This window comes from Triturus cristatus, chromosome 1_1 (genome assembly GCF_964204655.1).
Source record: "Triturus cristatus chromosome 1_1, aTriCri1.1, whole genome shotgun sequence".
Taxonomy (NCBI): Eukaryota; Metazoa; Chordata; class Amphibia; order Caudata; family Salamandridae; genus Triturus; species Triturus cristatus.
Genome location: NC_140579.1, coordinates 751474601 through 751495324, shown reverse-complemented (window position 1 = coordinate 751495324; position 20724 = coordinate 751474601).

Here is a 20724-nt window from a genome sequence, read left to right as displayed (position 1 = left end):
GCACTACCCTAAACCCTAAAACACTACCCCCAGCATGAACCCCTATACTAAATAAACACCACTGCACTACCCTAAACCCTAAAACACTACCCCAAGCACGACCCCCTACACTACACAAACACCACTGTACTGCCCTAAACTCTAAACCACTACCCCCTACACTACACAAACACCACTTCACTACCCTAAACCACTACCCCCAGCATTACCTCCTACACTACACAAACACTACTGCAATACCCTAAACCCTTAAACACTACCCCCAAAACTACCCCCAATACTACAAAAAAAACCCTGCACTACCCTAAACCCTAAAACAATACCCCCAGCTTGACCCCTACACAAACACCACTGCACTAACCTAAACCCTAAAACTCTACCCCCAGCATGACCCACTACACTACCACAACACCACTGCACTACCCTAAACCCTAAAACACTACACCCAGTACTACCCCGAATACTACACAAATCACACTGCACTACCTTAAACCGTATAACACTATCAACAGCAGTACCACCTACACTACCCAACACAACTGCACTTCTCTAAACCCTAAAACACTACACCCAGCATGACCCCCTACACTACACAAACACCCCTGCACTACCCTACTGCACTACCCTAAACCCTAAAACACTACCCCCAGCACGACCACCTACACTATCCAAACATCACTACACTACCCTAAACCCTAAACACTACGCCCAGCGTGACCCCCTATACTACCCAAACACCACTGCACTACCCTAAACCCTAAAACACTAACCCCAGCGTGAACCCCTGCACTACACAAACACCACTGCACTACCCTAAACACGAAAACACTACCCCCAGCTCAACCCCCTACAATACCCAAACACCACTGCACTGCCCTAAACCCTAAAACACTACCCTGGCCATGACCCCTACACTACAGAAACACTACTGCACTGTCCTAAACCCTAAAACACTACCCCAGCACGACCCCCTACACTACCAAAACACCACTGCACTGCCCTAAACCCTAAAACACTACCCACAGCATGACCCCCTTCACTACACAAACACCACTGCACTGCCCTAAAACCTAAAACACTACCTGCAGCACCACCCCCAACCCTACCGAAACACCACTGCATTACCTTAACTCTAAATCTACCCCTAACATTACCCCCTACACTACACATACACCACTGCACTACCCTAAACCCTAAAACACTATCCCCAGAAAGACCCCCTACACAACACAAACACCACTGCACAACCCTAAAACAATACCCCCAGCATGACTCCCTATACTACCAAAACACCACTGCACTACCCTAAACCCTAAAACACTACGCCAGCATGAACCCCTATACTACACAAACACCACTGCACTACCCTAAACCCTAAAACACTACCCCCAGCATGAACCCCTATACTAAATAAACACCACTGCACTACCCTAAACCCTAAAACACTACCCCAAGCACGACCCCCTACACTACACAAACACCACTGTACTACCGTAAACTCTAAAACACTAACCCCAGCACGACCCTCTTCACTGCCCAAACAGAACTGCACTACCCTAATCCCAAAAACACTACCCCCAGTACGCCCCTAAACGACCCAAACACAACTGCACTTCCCTAAACCCTAAAACACAAGCCCCTATACTACACAGACACCACTGCACTACCCCAAACCCTAAAACACTACCCCCAGCATGACCCCCTACACTACCCAAACACCACTGCACTACCCTAAACCCTAAACCATTACCCCAACCACTTTCCCCTTACACTACCCAAACACCACTGTACTACCCTAAACCCTACATCTAACCCAGCACAACCCCCTACACTACACCAATAACACTGCACTACCCTACACCCTAAAACACTACCCCCAGCACGACTCCTACACTACACAAACACCTCTGCACTACCCTAAACCCAAAAACACTTACCCCAGCACAACCCCTACACCATACAAACACCACTGCACTACCCTAAACCCTAAAACACTACCCCAGCACGATCCCTACACTACACAAACACCACTGCACTACCCTAAACAGTAAAACAATACTCTCAGCACTACCCCTACACTACCCAAACACCACTGAGCTACCCTAAACCCTAAAACACTACCCCTAGAACTACCCCCAATACTACACAAACACCACTGCACTAGCCTAAACTCTAAAAAAAATACCACCAGCAGTACCCCCTACACTACCCAACACCACTGCACTACCCTAAACCCTAAAACACTACCCCCAGCATGACCCCCTACACTACACAAACACAACTGCACTGCCCTAAACCCTAAAACACTACCCCCAGCATGATACCCTACACTACACAAACACCACTGCACTACCCTACTGCACTACCCTAAACTCTAAAACACTACCCCCAGCATGACCCCCTACACTACCCAAAGACCACTGCACAACCCTAAACCCTAAAACACTACCCCCGCACGACCCCCTGCACTACCCAAACACCACTGCATTACCCTTAACCCTAAAACACGACCCTCTACACTACACAAACACCACTGCTCTACCCTAAAATCTAAAACACTACTCCCAGAACGACCCCCTACACTACCGAAACATCACTGCATTACCCTAAACACTAAAACAAGCCCCCCTACACTACACAAGCACCACTGCTCTACTTTAAACCCTAAAACACTATCCCCAGCATGACCCCCTATACTACCAAAACACCACTGCACTACCCTAAACCCTAAAACACTACCCCCGTACGACCCCCTGCACTACCCAAATACCACTGCATTACCCTCTACCATGAAACACGACCCCCTACACTACACAAACACCACTGCTCTACCCTAAACCCTAAAACACTACTCCCAGCACGACCCCCTTCACCACCCAAACATCACTGCATTACCCTAAATCCTAAAACACGACCCCCTACACTACACAAGCACCACTGTTCTACTCTAAACCCTAAACCACTACCCCAGCATGACCCCCTACACTACCCAAACATGACTGCACTACCCTAAACCCAAAACCATTACTCCTAGCACGATGCCCTACACGACCCAAACACCACTGTACTGCCCTAAAACACTACCCCCAGTACGACCCCCTACACTACCCAAACACTACTGCACTACCCTAAACCCTAAAACACTACCCGCAGCACGACCCCCTACACTACCCAAACATGACTGCACTACCCTAAACCCAAAACCATTACTCCTAGCACGATCCCCTACACTACCCAAACACCACTGCACTACCCTAAACCCTACATTTACCCCCAGCACAACCCTGTATACTACACCAATACCATTGCACTACCCTACACCATAAAACACTACCCCCAGGACGACCCCCTACACTACACAAACACCACTGCACTACCCTAAACCCTAAAACACTACCCCCAGCCCGACCCCCTTTACTACCCAAACACCACTCGACTACCCTAAAACCTAAAACACTTACCCCAGCACGACTCCCTACACCACACAAACACCACTGCACTAACCTAAACCCTAAAACACTACACCCAGCACGACCCCCTATACTACCCAAATACCACTCCACTACCCTAAACCCTAAAACACTTACACCATCACGAACCCCTACACCATTCAAATGCCACTGCACTACCCTAAACCCTAAAACACTACCCCAGCAAAGCCCCTACACTACACAAACACCACTGCACTACCCTAAATCCTAAAACACTACCCCCAGCACGACCCCTTACACTACTCAAACACCACTGCACTATCCTAAACCCTAAAACACTACTCACAGCACTACCCCTACCCTACCCAAACACCACTGTTCTACCCTAAACCCTAAAACACTATTCCTAGAACTACCCCCAATACTACACAAACACCACTGCACTACCCTAACCCTAAAACAATACCCCCAGCAGTACCCCCTACACTAAACAAACACCACTGCAGTTCCCGAAACCCTAAAACACTACTCCTAGAACTACCCCCAATACTACACAAACACCACTGCACTACCCTAAACCCTAAAACAAGACCCCCAGCAGTATCCCCTACACTACCCAACACCACTGCACTAGCCTAAACCCTAAAACACTACCCCCAGCATGACCCCCTATACTACACAAACACCATGGCACAACCCTAAAGCCTAAAACACTACCCCCAGCATGACCCCTACACTACACAAACACCACTGCACTACCCTACTGCACTACCCTTAACCCTAAAAAACTACCCCCAGCATGACCCCCTACACTACCCAAAAACCACTGCATTACCCTAAACCCTAAAACACGACCCCCTACACTACACAAGCACCACTGCTCTACTCTAAACCCTAAAACACTACCCCAGCATGACCTCCTACACTACACAAACACCTCTGCACTGCCCTAATCCCTAAACACTTCCACCATCACGATCCCCAAACACTACCCAAACACTACTGCACTACCCTAAAACCCTACCCCCAGCGCGACCGCCTACACTAACCAAACACCACTGCACTATCCTAAACCCTAAATCTACCCTAGAACTACCCCCTACACTACACAAACACCACTGCAGTACCCTAAACCCTAAAACACTGCCCCAGAACATCCCCTTACACTACACAAACACCACTGCACTGCCCTAAACCCTAAAACACTACCCCCAGCATGACGCCCTATATTACAAACACCACTGCACTACCCTAAACACTAAAACACTACCCCCAGCGTAACCCCCTATAACTACACAAACACCACTGCACTACCCTAAACCCTAAATCTACCCACAGCATGACCCCCTACACTATCCAAACACCACTGCAGTACACTAAACGCTAAAACACTACCCCAAACACAACCCCCTACAATACCCAAACACCACTGCACTGCCCTAAACCCCTAAAACACTACCCCCGGCATGACCCCCTACACTACACAAACACCACTGCACTGCCCTAAACCCTAAAACACTACCCCCAGCACGACACCCTTCACTACCCAAACACAATTGCACTACCCTAAACCCAAAGCCACTACCCCCAGTACGACACCCTACACTACCCAAACAGCACTGCACTACCCTAAACCCTAAAACATGACCCACTACACTACACAAACACCACTGCACTACACTAAACCCTAAAACACTACCCCCAGCATAACCCCCTACACTATATAAACACCACGGCACTACACTAAACTCTAAACCACTACCCCCTACACTACACAAACACCACTGCACTTCCCTAAACCCTAAAACACTACCCCCAGAACTACCCCCAATACTACACAAACCCCACTGCACTACCCTAAACCGTATAACACTACCAACAGCAGTACCCCCTTCACTACCCAACACCACAGCACTACCCTAAACCCTAAAACACTACCCTCAGCATGACCCCCTACACTACACAAACACCACGGCACTACCCTAAGTCCTAAAACACTACCACCAGCAATACCCCTACACTACCCAAACACAACTGCACTACCGTAAACCCTAAAACACTACCCTCAGCATGACCCTCTACACTACACAAACACCCCTGCACTACCCTACTGCACTACCCTAAACCCTAAAACACTACCCCCAGCATGATCCCTTACACTATCCAAACACCACTGCACTGCCCTACTCCCTAAAACCCTACTCCCAGCACGACCCCCTACACTACCCAAACATCACTGCACTCTCCTAAACCCTGAATCTACCCCAGTATGACCCCCTTCACTACACAAACACAATTGCACTACCCTAAACCCTACATCTACCCCCAGCACCACCCCCTGCACTACACAAACATCACTGCACCACCCTACACCCTAAAACACTTACCCCAGCACGAACCCCTACACCACACAAACGCCACTGCACTACCTTAAACCCTAAAACACTACCCCCAGCACAACCCGTTACACTACCCAAACACCACTGCACTACCCTAAACCCTAAAACACTACTCCCAGCACTACCCATACACTACCCAAACACCACTGTACTACCCAAAACCCTAAAACACTACTCCTAAAACTACCCCCAATACTACACAAACACCACTGCACTACCCTAAACCCTAAAACAATACCCCCAGCAGTACCCCCTACACTATCCAACACCACTGCACTACCCAAAACCCTAAAACACTACTCCTAGAACTACCCCCAATACTACACAAACACCACTGCACTAACCTAAACCCTAAAACAATACCCCCAGCTGTATCCCCTACACTACCCAACACCACTGCACTACCCTAAACCCTAAAACACTACCCCCAGCACTACCCTCTACACTGCCCAAACACAACTGCACTACCCTAAACCCTAAAACACTACCCCCAGCATGACCCCTACACTACACAAGCACCACTGCACTACCCTACTGCACTACCCTAAACCCTAAAACACTACCCCTAGCATGACCCCCTACACTACCCAAACACTACTGCACTACACTAAACCCTAAAACACTACCCCCGCACAACCCCCTACACTACCCAAAAACGACTGCATTACCCTATACCCTAAAACACGACCCCCTACACTACACAAACACCACTGCTCTACCCTAAACACTAAAACACTACTCCCAGCACGACCCCCTACACCACCCAAACATCACTGCATTACCCTAAACCCTAAAACACGACCCCCTACACTACACAAGCACCACTGCTCTATTCTAAACCCTAAAACACTACCCCAGCATGACCTCCTACACTACACAAACACCTCTGCACTGCCCTAAAACGCTACCCCCAGTACGACCCCCTACACTACCCAAACACCACTGCGCTGCCCTAAACCCTAAAACACATCCACCGTCACGATCCCCAAACACTACCCAAACACCACTGCACTGCCCTAAACCCTAAAGCCCTACCCCCAGCGTCACCACCTACACTAACCAAACACCACTGCACTATCCTAAACCCTAAATCTACCCTAGTACGACCCCCTACACTACACAAACACCACTGCAGTTCCCTAAACCCTAAAACACTTCCTCCAGAACATCCCCTTACACTACACAAACACCACTGCACTGCTCTAAACCCTAAAACACTACCCCCAGCATGACACCCTATACTACACAAACACCACTGCACTACCCTAAACACTAAAACACTATCCCCAGCGTGACCCCTTATAACTACAAAAACAGCACTGCACTACCCTAAACCCTAAATCTACCCACAGCATGACCCCCTACACTATCCAAACACCACTGCAGTACACTAAACGCTAAAACACTACCCCAAACACAACCCCCTACAATACCCAAACACCACTGCACTGCCCTAAATCCTAAAACACTACCCCCGGCATGACCCCCTACACTACACAAATACAACTGCACTACCCTGAACCCTAAAACACTACCCACAGCAAGACCCCGTACACTACACAAGCAACACTGCACTACCCTAAACCCCAAAACACTACCCCAGCATGAACCCCTATACTACACAAACACTACTGCACTACCCAAAACCCTAAAACACTACCCCCAGCATGAAACCCTATACTACACAAACACCACTGCACTACCCTTTACCCTAAAACTCTACCCCAAGCACGACCCCCTAGACAACAGAAACACCACTGTACTACCCTAAACCCTAAAACACTACCCCCAGCACGACACCCTTCTCTACCCAAACACAACTGCACTACCCTAAACCCAAAAACACTACCGCCAGCACGACCCCCTACACTACCCAAACACCACTGCACTACCCTAAACCTTAAAACATAACCCACTACACTACACAAACACCACTGCACTACACTAAACCCTAAAACACTACCCCAGCATAACCCCCTACACTATATAAACACCACTGCACTACCCTAAACTCTAAACCACTACCCCCTACACTACACAAACACCACTTCACTACCCTAAACCCTAAACCACTACCCCCAGCATGACCTCCTACACTACACAAACACTACTGCAATACCCTAAACCCTTAAACACTACCCCCAAAACTACCCCAATACTGCACAAACACCACTGCACTACCCTAAACCCTAAAACAATACCCCCAGCTTGACCCCTACACTACACAAACACCACTGCGCTACCCTAAACCCTAAAACTCTACCCCCAGCATGACACACTACACTACCACAACACCACTGCACTACCCTAAACCCTAAAACACTACCCCCAGAACTACCCCGAATACTACACAAACCCCACTGCACTACCCTAAACCGTATAACACTACCAACAGCAGTACTCCCTACACTACCCAACACCACTGCACTACCCTCAACCCTAAAACACTACCCTCAACATGCCCCCCTTCACTACACAAACACCACGGCACTACTCTAAATCCTAAAACACTACCACCAGCAATACCTCTACACTACCCAAACACAACTGCACTTCCCTAAACCCTAAAACACTACCCCCAGCATGACCCCTTACACTACACAAACATGCCTGCTCCACCCTACTGCACTACCCTAAACCCTAAAACACTACCCCCAGCACGACCCCCTACACTACACAAACATCATTGCACTACACTAAACCCTACATCTACCCCCAGCACAACCCCCTACACTACACAAACATCACTGCACTACCCTATACCCTAAAACACTACCCCAGCATGATGCGCTACACTACAGAAACATCACTGCACTACCCTAAACCCTAAACAGTACCCCCAGCGTGACCCCCTACACTACCCAAACACCACTGCACTACTCTAAACCCTAAAACACTACCCCCAGCGCGACCCCCTACACTACACCAACACCACTGCACTACCCTAAACACTAAAACACTACCCCCAGCTCAACCCCCTACAATACCCAAACACCACTGCACTGCCCTAAACCCTAAAACACTACCCCAGCCAAGACCCCTACACTACAGAAACACTACTGCACTGTCCTAAACCCTAAAACACTACCCCAGCATGACCCCCTACACTACCAAAACACCACTGCTCTGCCCTAAACCCTAAAACACCACCCCCAGCATGACCCCCTACACTACACAAACACCATTGCACTGCCCTAAAACCTAAAACACTACCTGCAGAACGACCCCAACACTACCCAAACTCCACTGCATTACCCTTAACTCTAAATCTACCCCTAACATTACCCCCTACACTACACATACACCACTGCACTACCCTAAACCCTAAAACACTACCCCAGCATAACCCCCTACACTATATAAACACCACTGCACTACCCTAAACTCTAAACCACTACCCCCTACACTACACAAACACCACTTCACTACCCTAAACCCTAAACCACTACCCCCAGCATGACCTCCTACACTAGACAAACACTACTGCAATACCCTAAACCCTTAAACACTACCCCCAAAACTACCCCAATACTGCACAAACACCACTGCACTACCCTAAACCCTAAAACAATACCCCCAGCTTGACCCCTACACTACACAAACACCACTGCGCTACCCTAAACCCTAAAACTCTACCCCCAGCATGACACACTACACTACCACAACACCACTGCACTACCCTAAACCCTAAAACACTACCCCCAGAACTACCCCGAATACTACACAAACCCCACTGCACTACCCTAAACCGTATAACACTACCAACAGCAGTACTCCCTACACTACCCAACACCACTGCACTACCCTCAACCCTAAAACACTACCCTCAACATGCCCCCCTTCACTACACAAACACCACGGCACTACTCTAAATCCTAAAACACTACCACCAGCAATACCTCTACACTACCCAAACACAACTGCACTTCCCTAAACCCTAAAACACTACCCCCAGCATGACCCCTTACACTACACAAACATGCCTGCTCCACCCTACTGCACTACCCTAAACCCTAAAACACTACCCCCAGCACGACCCCCTACACTACACAAACATCATTGCACTACACTAAACCCTACATCTACCCCCAGCACAACCCCCTACACTACACAAACATCACTGCACTACCCTATACCCTAAAACACTACCCCAGCATGATGCGCTACACTACAGAAACATCACTGCACTACCCTAAACCCTAAACAGTACCCCCAGCGTGACCCCCTACACTACCCAAACACCACTGCACTACTCTAAACCCTAAAACACTACCCCCAGCGCGACCCCCTACACTACACCAACACCACTGCACTACCCTAAACACTAAAACACTACCCCCAGCTCAACCCCCTACAATACCCAAACACCACTGCACTGCCCTAAACCCTAAAACACTACCCCAGCCAAGACCCCTACACTACAGAAACACTACTGCACTGTCCTAAACCCTAAAACACTACCCCAGCATGACCCCCTACACTACCAAAACACCACTGCTCTGCCCTAAACCCTAAAACACCACCCCCAGCATGACCCCCTACACTACACAAACACCATTGCACTGCCCTAAAACCTAAAACACTACCTGCAGAACGACCCCAACACTACCCAAACTCCACTGCATTACCCTTAACTCTAAATCTACCCCTAACATTACCCCCTACACTACACATACACCACTGCACTACCCTAAACCCTAAAACACTACCCCCAGCAAGACCCCCTACACAACACAAACACCACTGCACTACCCTAAACCCTAAAACACTACCCCCAGCATGACCCCCTATACTACCAAAACACCACTGCACTACCCTAAACCCTAAAACACTACACCAGCATGAAACCCTATACTACACAAACACCACTGCACTACCCTAAACCCTAAAACACTACCCCCAGCATGAACCCCTATACTAAACAAACACCACCGCACTACCCTAAACCCTAAAACACTACCCCAAGCATGACCCCCTACACTACACAAACACCACTGTACTACCCTAAACCCTAAAACACTAACCCCAGCACGACCCTCTTCACTACCCAAACAGAACTGCACTACCCTAATCCACAAAAAAACTACCCCCAGTACGGCCCCTAAATGACCCAAACACAACTGCACTACCCTAAACCCTAAAACACTACCCCCTATTCTACCCAAACACCACTGCACTACCCCAAACCCTAAAACACTACCCCCAGCACGGCCTCCTACACTGCCCAAACACCACTGAACTACCCTAAACCCTAAACCATTACCCCTAGCACTATCCCCTACACTACCTAAACACCACTGAACTACCCTAAACTCTACATCTACCCCAGCACAACCCCCTACACTACACCAATAACACTGCACTACCCTACACCCTAAAACACTACCCCCAGCACGACCCCTACACTACAAAAACACCACTACACAACCCTAAACCCAAAGACACTTACCCCAGCACAACCCCTACACCATACAAACACCACTGCACTACCCTAAACCCTAAAACACTACCCCAGCACGATCCCTACACTACACAAACACCACTTCACTACCCTAAACCCTAAAACACTACCCCAGCACGACCCCTTACACTACCCAAACATCACTGCACTACCCTAAACACTAAAACACTACTCTCAGCACTACCCCTACACTACCCAAACACCACTGCACTACCCTAAACCCTAAAACACTACCCCTAGAACTACCCCCAATACTACACAAACACCACTGCACTACCGTAAACTCTAAAAACAATACCACCAGCAGTACCCCCTACACTACCCAACACCACTGCACTACCCTAAACCCTAAAACGCTACCCCCAGAATGACCCCCTAAATAACACAAACACAACTGCACTACCCTAAACCCTAAAACACTACCCCCAGGATGATACCCTACACTACACAAACACCACTGCACTACCCTACTGCACTACCCTAAACCCTAAAACACTACTCCCAGAACGACCCCCTACACTACCCAAACATCACTGCATTACCCAAAACACTAAAACACGCCCCCCTACACTACACAAGCACCACTGCTCTACTCTAAACCCTAAAACACTACCCCCAGTATGGCCCCCTATACTACCAAAACACCACTGCACTACCCTAAACCCTAAAACACTACCCCCGCACGACCCCCTGCACTACCCAAACACCACTGCATTACCCTTAACCCTAAAACACGACCCCCGACACTACACAAACACCACTGCTCTACCCTAAACCCTAAAACACTACTCCCAGCACGACCCCCTACACCACCCAAACATCACTGCATTACCCTAAACCCTAGAACACGACCCCCTACACTACACAAGCACGACTGCTCTACTCTAAATCCTAAAACACTACCCCCAGCATGATACCCTACACTACACAAACACCACTGCACAACCCTACTGCACTACCATAAACCCTAAAACACTACCCCAGCATGACCTCCTACACTACACAAACACCTCTGCACTGCCCTAAAAATCTACCCCCAGTACGACCCCCTACACTACCCAAACACTACTGCACTACCCTAAACCCTAAAACACTACCCCAGCACGACCCCCTACACTACCCAAACATGACTGCACTACCCTAAACCCAAAACCATTACCCCTAGCACGATCCCCTACACTACCCAAACACCACTGCACTACCCTAAACCCTACATTTATCCCAGCACAACCCCGTATACTACACCAATACCACTGCACTACCCTACACCCTAAAACACTACCCCCAGCACGACCCCCTACACTACACAAACACCACTGCATGACCCTAAACCCTAATACACTACCCCCAGCCCGACCCCCTTTACTACCCAAACACCACTAGACTACCCTAAAACCTAAAACACTTACCCCAGCACGACTCCCTACACCACACAAACACCATTGCACTAACCTAAACCTTAAAACACTACACCCAGCACGACACCCTATACTACCCAAATACCACTCCACTACCCTAAACCCTAAAACACTTACACCAGCACGAACCCCTACACCACACAAACGCCACTGCACTACCCTAAACCCTAAAACACTACCCCAGCAAAGCTCCTTCACTACACAAACACCATTGCACTACCCTAAACCCTACATCTACCCTCAGCACAACCCCCTACACTACACAAACATCACTGCACTACCCCACACCCTAAAAGATTACCCCCAGCATGACCACCTACACTACAGACACATCACTGCACTACCCTAAACCCTAAACACTACCCCCAGCGTGACGCCCTACACTACCCAAACACCACTGCACTACCCTAAACCCTAAAACACTACCCCCAGCGCAACCCCCTACACTACACAAACACCACTGCACTACCCTAAACACTAAAACTCTACCCCCAGCTCAACCCCCTACAATACCCAAACACCACTGCACTGCCCTAAACCCTAAAACACTACCCCAGCAAAGTTCCTTCACTACACAAACACCATTGCACTACCCTAAACCCTACATCTACCCCCAGCACAACCCCCTACACTACACAAACACCACTGTACTACCCTAAACCCTAAACACTACCCCCAGCACGACATCCTTCACTACCCAAACACACCTGCACTACCCTAAACCCAAAAACACTACCCCAGCACAACCCCCTACACTACCCAAACACCACTGCACTACCCTAAACTCTAAACCACTTCCCCTACACTACACAAACACCATTTCATTACCATAAACCCTAAACCACTACCCCCAGCATGACCCCCTACATTACACAAACACTACTGTAATACCCTAAACCCTTAAACACTACCCCCAAAACTACCCCCAGTACTACACAAACACCACTGCACTACCCTAAACCCTAAAACAATACCCCGAGCTTGGCTGCTACACTACACAAACACCACTGCACTACCCTAAACCCTAAAACTCTACCCCCAGCATGACCCCCTACACTACACAAACACCCCTGCACTGCCCTTATCTCTAAAACACTACCCTCAGCTTGACCCCCTACTCTACACAAACATAACTGCACTACCCTAAACCCTAAAACACAACCCACAGCAAGACCCCCTACACTACACAAACACCGCTGCACTACCCTAAACACTAAAACACTACCCCAGCACGAACCCTTATACTACACAAACACTACTGAACTACCCAAAACCCTAAAACACTACCGCCTGCATGAACCCCTACACTACACAAACACTATTGCACTACCCTTAACCCTAAAACTCTATCCCAAGCACGACCCCCTCCACAACACAAACACCACTATACTACCCTAAACCCTAAAACACTACCCCCAGCACGACACTCTTCACTACCCAAACACAACTGCACAACCCTAAACTCAAAAACACTACACCCAGCACGACCCCCTACACTACACAAACACCACTGTACTACCCTAAAACATGACTCATTACACAAAACAAGCTCCACTGCACTACCCTAAACCCTAAATCTACCCTCTGCACAACCCCCTACACTGCACAAACACCACTTCAATTCCCTAAACCATAAAACATTACTCCCAGCACGACCCCCTAAAGTACCCAAACACCACTGCACTACCCTAAAACACGACCACCTAAAATACACAAACAAAACTGCACTATCCTAAACCCTAAAACACTACCCCCAGCACGACCCCCTACACTACACAAACACCACTGCACTTCCCTAATCCCTAAAACCCTACCCCCAGCACAACCCCCTACACTACACAAACATCACTGCACTATACTAAACCCTAAATCTACCCCAGTAAAACCCCTTACAATACACAAACACCATTGCATTACCTTAAACCCTACACCTACCCCCAGCACAACCCCCTACACTACACAAACACCACTGCACTACCCTACACCCTAAAACACTACCCCAGCATGATCCCCTACACTAAACAAACACCACTGCACGACCCTAAACCCTAAAACACTACCTCCAGCATGACTCCCGACACTACCCAAACACCACTGCACTACCCTAAACGCTAAAACACTACCCCTAGCTCAACCCACTACAATACCCAAACACCACTAAACTGCCCTAAACCCTAAAACACTACCCCCAGCATGACCCCCTAAACAACACAAGCACCTCTGCACTGCCCTAAAATCTAAAACACTGCCTGCAGCACGACCCCCTACACTTCCCAAACACCACTGCATTACCCTTAACCCTAAATCTACCCCCAGCATTACCCCTACACTACACAAACACTACTGCACTACCCTCAACCCTAATACACTACCCCCAGCAAGACCCCCTAAACTACACAAACACCACTGCACTACCCTAAACCCTAAAACACTACCCCCAGCATGACACAAACACCATTTCATTACCATAAACCCTAAACCACTACCCCCAGCATGACCCCCTACACTACACAAACACTACTGTAATACCCTAAACCCTTAAACACTACCCCCAAAACTACCCCCAGTACTACACAAACACAACTGCACTACCCTAAACCCTAAAACAATACCCCGAGCTTGGCTACTACACTACACAAACACCACTGCACTACCCTAAACCCTAAAACTCTACCCCCAGCATGACCCACTACACTACCACAACACCACTGCACTACCCTAAACCTTAAAACACTACCCCCAGAACTACCCCCAATACTACACAAACCCCACTGCACTACCTTAAACCATATAACACTACCCACAGCATGACCCTCTACACTACCCAAACACCACTGCAGTATACTAAACGCTAAAACACTACCCCCAGTACGACCCCATACACTACGCAAACACCACTGCGCTGCCCTAAACCCTAAAGCAAATCCACCATCACGATCCCCAAACACTACCCAAACACCACTGCACTGCCGTAAACCCTAAAACACTACCCCCAGCACGACCCCCTACATTACCCAAACACCACTGCACTGTCCTAAAACACTACCCCCAGCATGACCCCCTACACTACACAAACACCACTGCACTGCCCTTATCTCTAAAACACTACCCTCAGCTTGACCCCCTACTCTACAAAAACATAACTGCACTACCCTAAACCCTAAAACACTACCCACAGCAAGACACCCTACACTACACAAACACCGCTGCACTACCCTAAACACTAAAACACTACCCCAGCACGAACCCTTATACTACACAAACACTACTGCACTACCCAAAACCCTAAAACACTACCGCCTGCATGAACCCCTACACTACACAAACACTACTGCACTACCCTTAACCCTAAAACTCTATCCCAAGCACGACCCCCTACACTACACAAACACCACTATACTACCCTAAACCCTAAAACACTACCCCCAGCACGACACCCTTCACTACCCAAACACAACTGCACAACCCTAAACTCAAAAACACTACACCGAGCACGACCCCATACACTACCCAAACACCGCTGTACTACCCTAAACCCTAAAACATGACCCATTACACAAAACAAGCTCCACTGCACTACACTAAACCCTAAATCTACCCTCTGCACAACCCCCTACACTGCACAAACACCACTTCAATACCCTAAACCATAAAACATTACTCCCAGCATGACCCCCTAAAGTACCCAAACACCACTGCACTACCCTAAAACACAACCACATACAATACACAAACACAACTGCACTTCCCTAATCCCTAAAACCCTACCCCCAGCACGACCCCCTACACTACACAAACATCACTGCACTATACTAATCCCTAAATCTACCCCAGTAAAACCCCTTACAATACACAAACACCATTGCATTACCTTAAACCCTACACCTACCCCCAGCACAACCCCCTACACTACACAAACACCACTGCACTACCCTACACCCTAAAACACTACCCCCAGCATGATCCCCTACACTAAACAAACACCACTGCACGACCTTAAACCCTAAAACACTACCTCCAGCATGACTCCCGACACTACCCAAACACCACTGCACTACCCTAAACGATAAAACACTACCCCTAGCTCAACCCACTACAATACCCAAACACCACTAAACTGCCCTAAACCCTACAACACTACCCCCAGCATGACCCCCTACACAACACAAGCACCTCTGCACTGCTCTAAAATCTAAAACACTGCCTGCAGCACGACCCCCTACTCTACCCAAACACCACTGCACTACCCTCAACCCTAATACACTACCCCCAGCAAGACCCCCTAAACTACACAAACACCACTGCACTACCCTAAACCCTAAAACACTACCCCCAGCATGACCCCCTATACTACCAAAACACCACTGCACTACCCTAAACCATAAAACACTACGCCAGAATGAACCCCTATACTACACAAACACCACTGCATTACCCTAAACCCTAAAACACTACCCCAAGCATGAACCCCTACACTGCCCAAACACAACTGCACTAACCTAAACCCTAAAACACTACCCCCAGCATGTCCCCTACACTACACAAACACCACTGCACCACCCTACTGCAATATCCTAAACCCTAAAACACTACCCCCAGCATGACCCCTACACTACCCAAACACCACTGCACTACCCTAAACCCTAAAACACTACCCCCGCACAACCCCTACACCACCCAAACATCACTGCATTACCCTAAACCCTAAAACACGACCCCCTACATTACACAAGCACCACTGCTCTACTCTAAACCCTAAAACACTACTCCAGCATGACCTCCGGCTCCTACACTACACAAACACCTCTGCACTGCCCTAAAACACTACCCCCAGTACGACCCCCTACACTACGCAAACACCACTGCGCTGCCCTAAACCCTAAAGCAAATCCACCATCACGATCCCCAAACACTACCCAAACACCACTGCACTGCCCTAAACCCTAAAACCCTACCCCCAGCGCGACCGCCTACACTAACCAAACACCACTGCACTATCCTAAACCCTAAATCTACCCTAATACGACCCCCTACACTACACAAACACCACTGCAGTACCCCAAACCCTAAAACACTGCGCCAGAACATCCCCTTACACTACACAAACACCACTGCACTGCCCTAAATCCTAAAACACTACCCCCAGCATGACACCCTATACTACACAAACACCACTGCACTACCCTAAACACTAAAACACTACCCCCAGTGTGACCCCTTATAACTACACAAACACCACTGCACTACCCTAAACCCTAAATCTACCGACAGCATGACCCCCTATACTATCCAAACACCACTGCAGTACACTAAACGCTAAAACACTACCCCAAACACAACCCCCTACAATACCCAAACACCACTGCACTGCCCTAAACCCTAAAACACTACCCCCGGCATGACCCCCCACACTACACAAACACCACTGCACTGCCCTAAAACACTACCCCCAGTATGACACCCTATACTATACAAACACCACTGCACTACCCTAAACCCTAAATCTAGCTACAGCATGACCCCCTACACTATCCAAACACCACTGCAGTACACTAAACGCTAAAACACTACCCCAAGCACAACCCCCTACAATACCCAAACACCACTGCACTGCCCTAAACCCTAAAACACTACCCCCGGCATGACCCCCTACACTACACCGATACAACTGCACTACCCTGAACCCAAAAACACTACCCACAGCAAGACCCCCTACACTACACAAACACCACTGCACTATCCTAAACCCCAAAACACTACCCAAGCATGAACCCCTATACTACACAAACACTACTGCACTACCCAAAACCCTAAAACACTACCCCCAGCATGAACCCCTATACTACACAAACACCACTGCACTACCCTTAACCCTAAAACTCTACCCCAAGAACGACCCCCTAGACAACACAAACACCACTGTACTACCCTAAACCCTAAAACACTACCCCAGCACGACACCCTTCACTACCCAAACACAACTGCACTACCCTAAACCCAAAAACTCTACCCTCAGCATAACCTCCTACACTACCCAAACACCACAGCACTATCCTAAACCCTAAAACATGACCCACTACACTACACAAACACCACTGCACTACACTAAACCCTAAAACACTACCCCCAGCATAACCCCCTACACTATATAAACACCACAGCACTACCCTAAACTCTAAACCACTACCCCCAACACTACACAAACACCACTACACTACCCTAAACCACTACCCCCTGCATGACCTCCTACACTACACAAACACTACTGCAATACCCTCAACCCTTAAAAACTACCCCCAAAACTACCCCCAGTACTACACAAACACCACGGCACTACCCTAAACCCTAAAACAATACCCCCAGCTTGACCCCTACACTACACAAACACCACTGCATTACCCTAAACACTAAAACTCTACCCCTAGCATGACCCACAACACTACCACAACACCACTGCACTACCCTAAACCCTAAAACACTACCCCCAGAACTACCCCGAATACTACATAAACCCCACTGTACTACCCTAAACCGTATAACACTACCAACAACAGTACCCCCTACACTACCCAAGCACACTGCACTACCCTAATTTCTAAAACACTACCCTCAACATAACCCCCTACACTACACAAACACCACGGCACTACCCTAAATCCTAAAACACTACCACCAGCAATACCTCTACACTACCCAAACACAACTGCACTTCCCTAAACCCTAAAACACTACCCCCAGCATGACCCCTTACACTACACAAACACCCCTGCACTACCCTACTGCACTACCCTAAACCCCAAAACCCTACTCCCAGCATGACCCCCTACAATACCCAAACATTGCTGCACTATCCTAAACCCTAAATCTACTCCAGTACGACCCCCTTCACTACACAAACACCATTGCACTACACTAAACCCTACATCTACCCCCAGCAAAACCCCCTACAATACACAAACATCACTGCACTACCCTATACCCTAAAACACTACCCCCAGCATGAACCGCTATACTACAGAAACATCACTGCACTACCCTAAACCCTAAACACTACCCCCAGCGTGACCCCCTACACTACCCAAACACCACTGCACTACCCTAAACCCTAAAACACTAACCCCAGCGTGACCCCCTACACTACACAAACACCACTGCACTACCCTAAACACTAAAACACTACCCCCAGCTCAACCCCCTACAATACCCAAACACCACTGCACTGCCCCAAACCCTAAAACACTACCCCGGCCATGACCCCTACACTACAGAAACACTACTGCACTGTCCTAAACCCTAAAACACTACCCCAGCATGACCCCATACACTACCAAAACACCACTGCACTGCCCTAAACCCTAAAACACGAACCCCAGCATGACCCCCTACACTACACAAACACCACTGTTCTACTCTAAACCCTGAAACACTACCCCAGCATGACCTCCTATACAATAAAGTCACCTCTGCACTGCCCTAAAACACTACCCCCAGTACAACCCCCTACACTACCCAAACACTACTGCACTACCCTAAACCCTAAAACACTACCCCCAGCACGACCCCCTACACTACCCAAACATGACTGCACTACCCTAAACCCAAAACCATTACCCCTAGCACGATCCCCTACACTACCCAAATATCACTGAACTACCCTAAACCCTACATTTACCCCAAGCACAACCCCGTATACTACACCAATATGACTGCACTACCCTACACCCTAAAACACTACCCCAGCACGACCCCCTACACAACACAAACACCACTGCACTACCCTAAACCCTAAAACACTACCACCAGCCCAATGCCCTTTACTACCCAAACACCACTCGACTACCGTAAAACCTAAAACACTTACAAAAGCAGACTCCCTACACCACAAAAACACCACTGCACTAACCTAAACCCTAAAACACTACACCCAGCATGACCCCCTATACTACCCAAATAGCACTCCACTACCCTAAACCCTAAAACACTACCACCAGCCCAACGCCCTTTACTACCCAAAC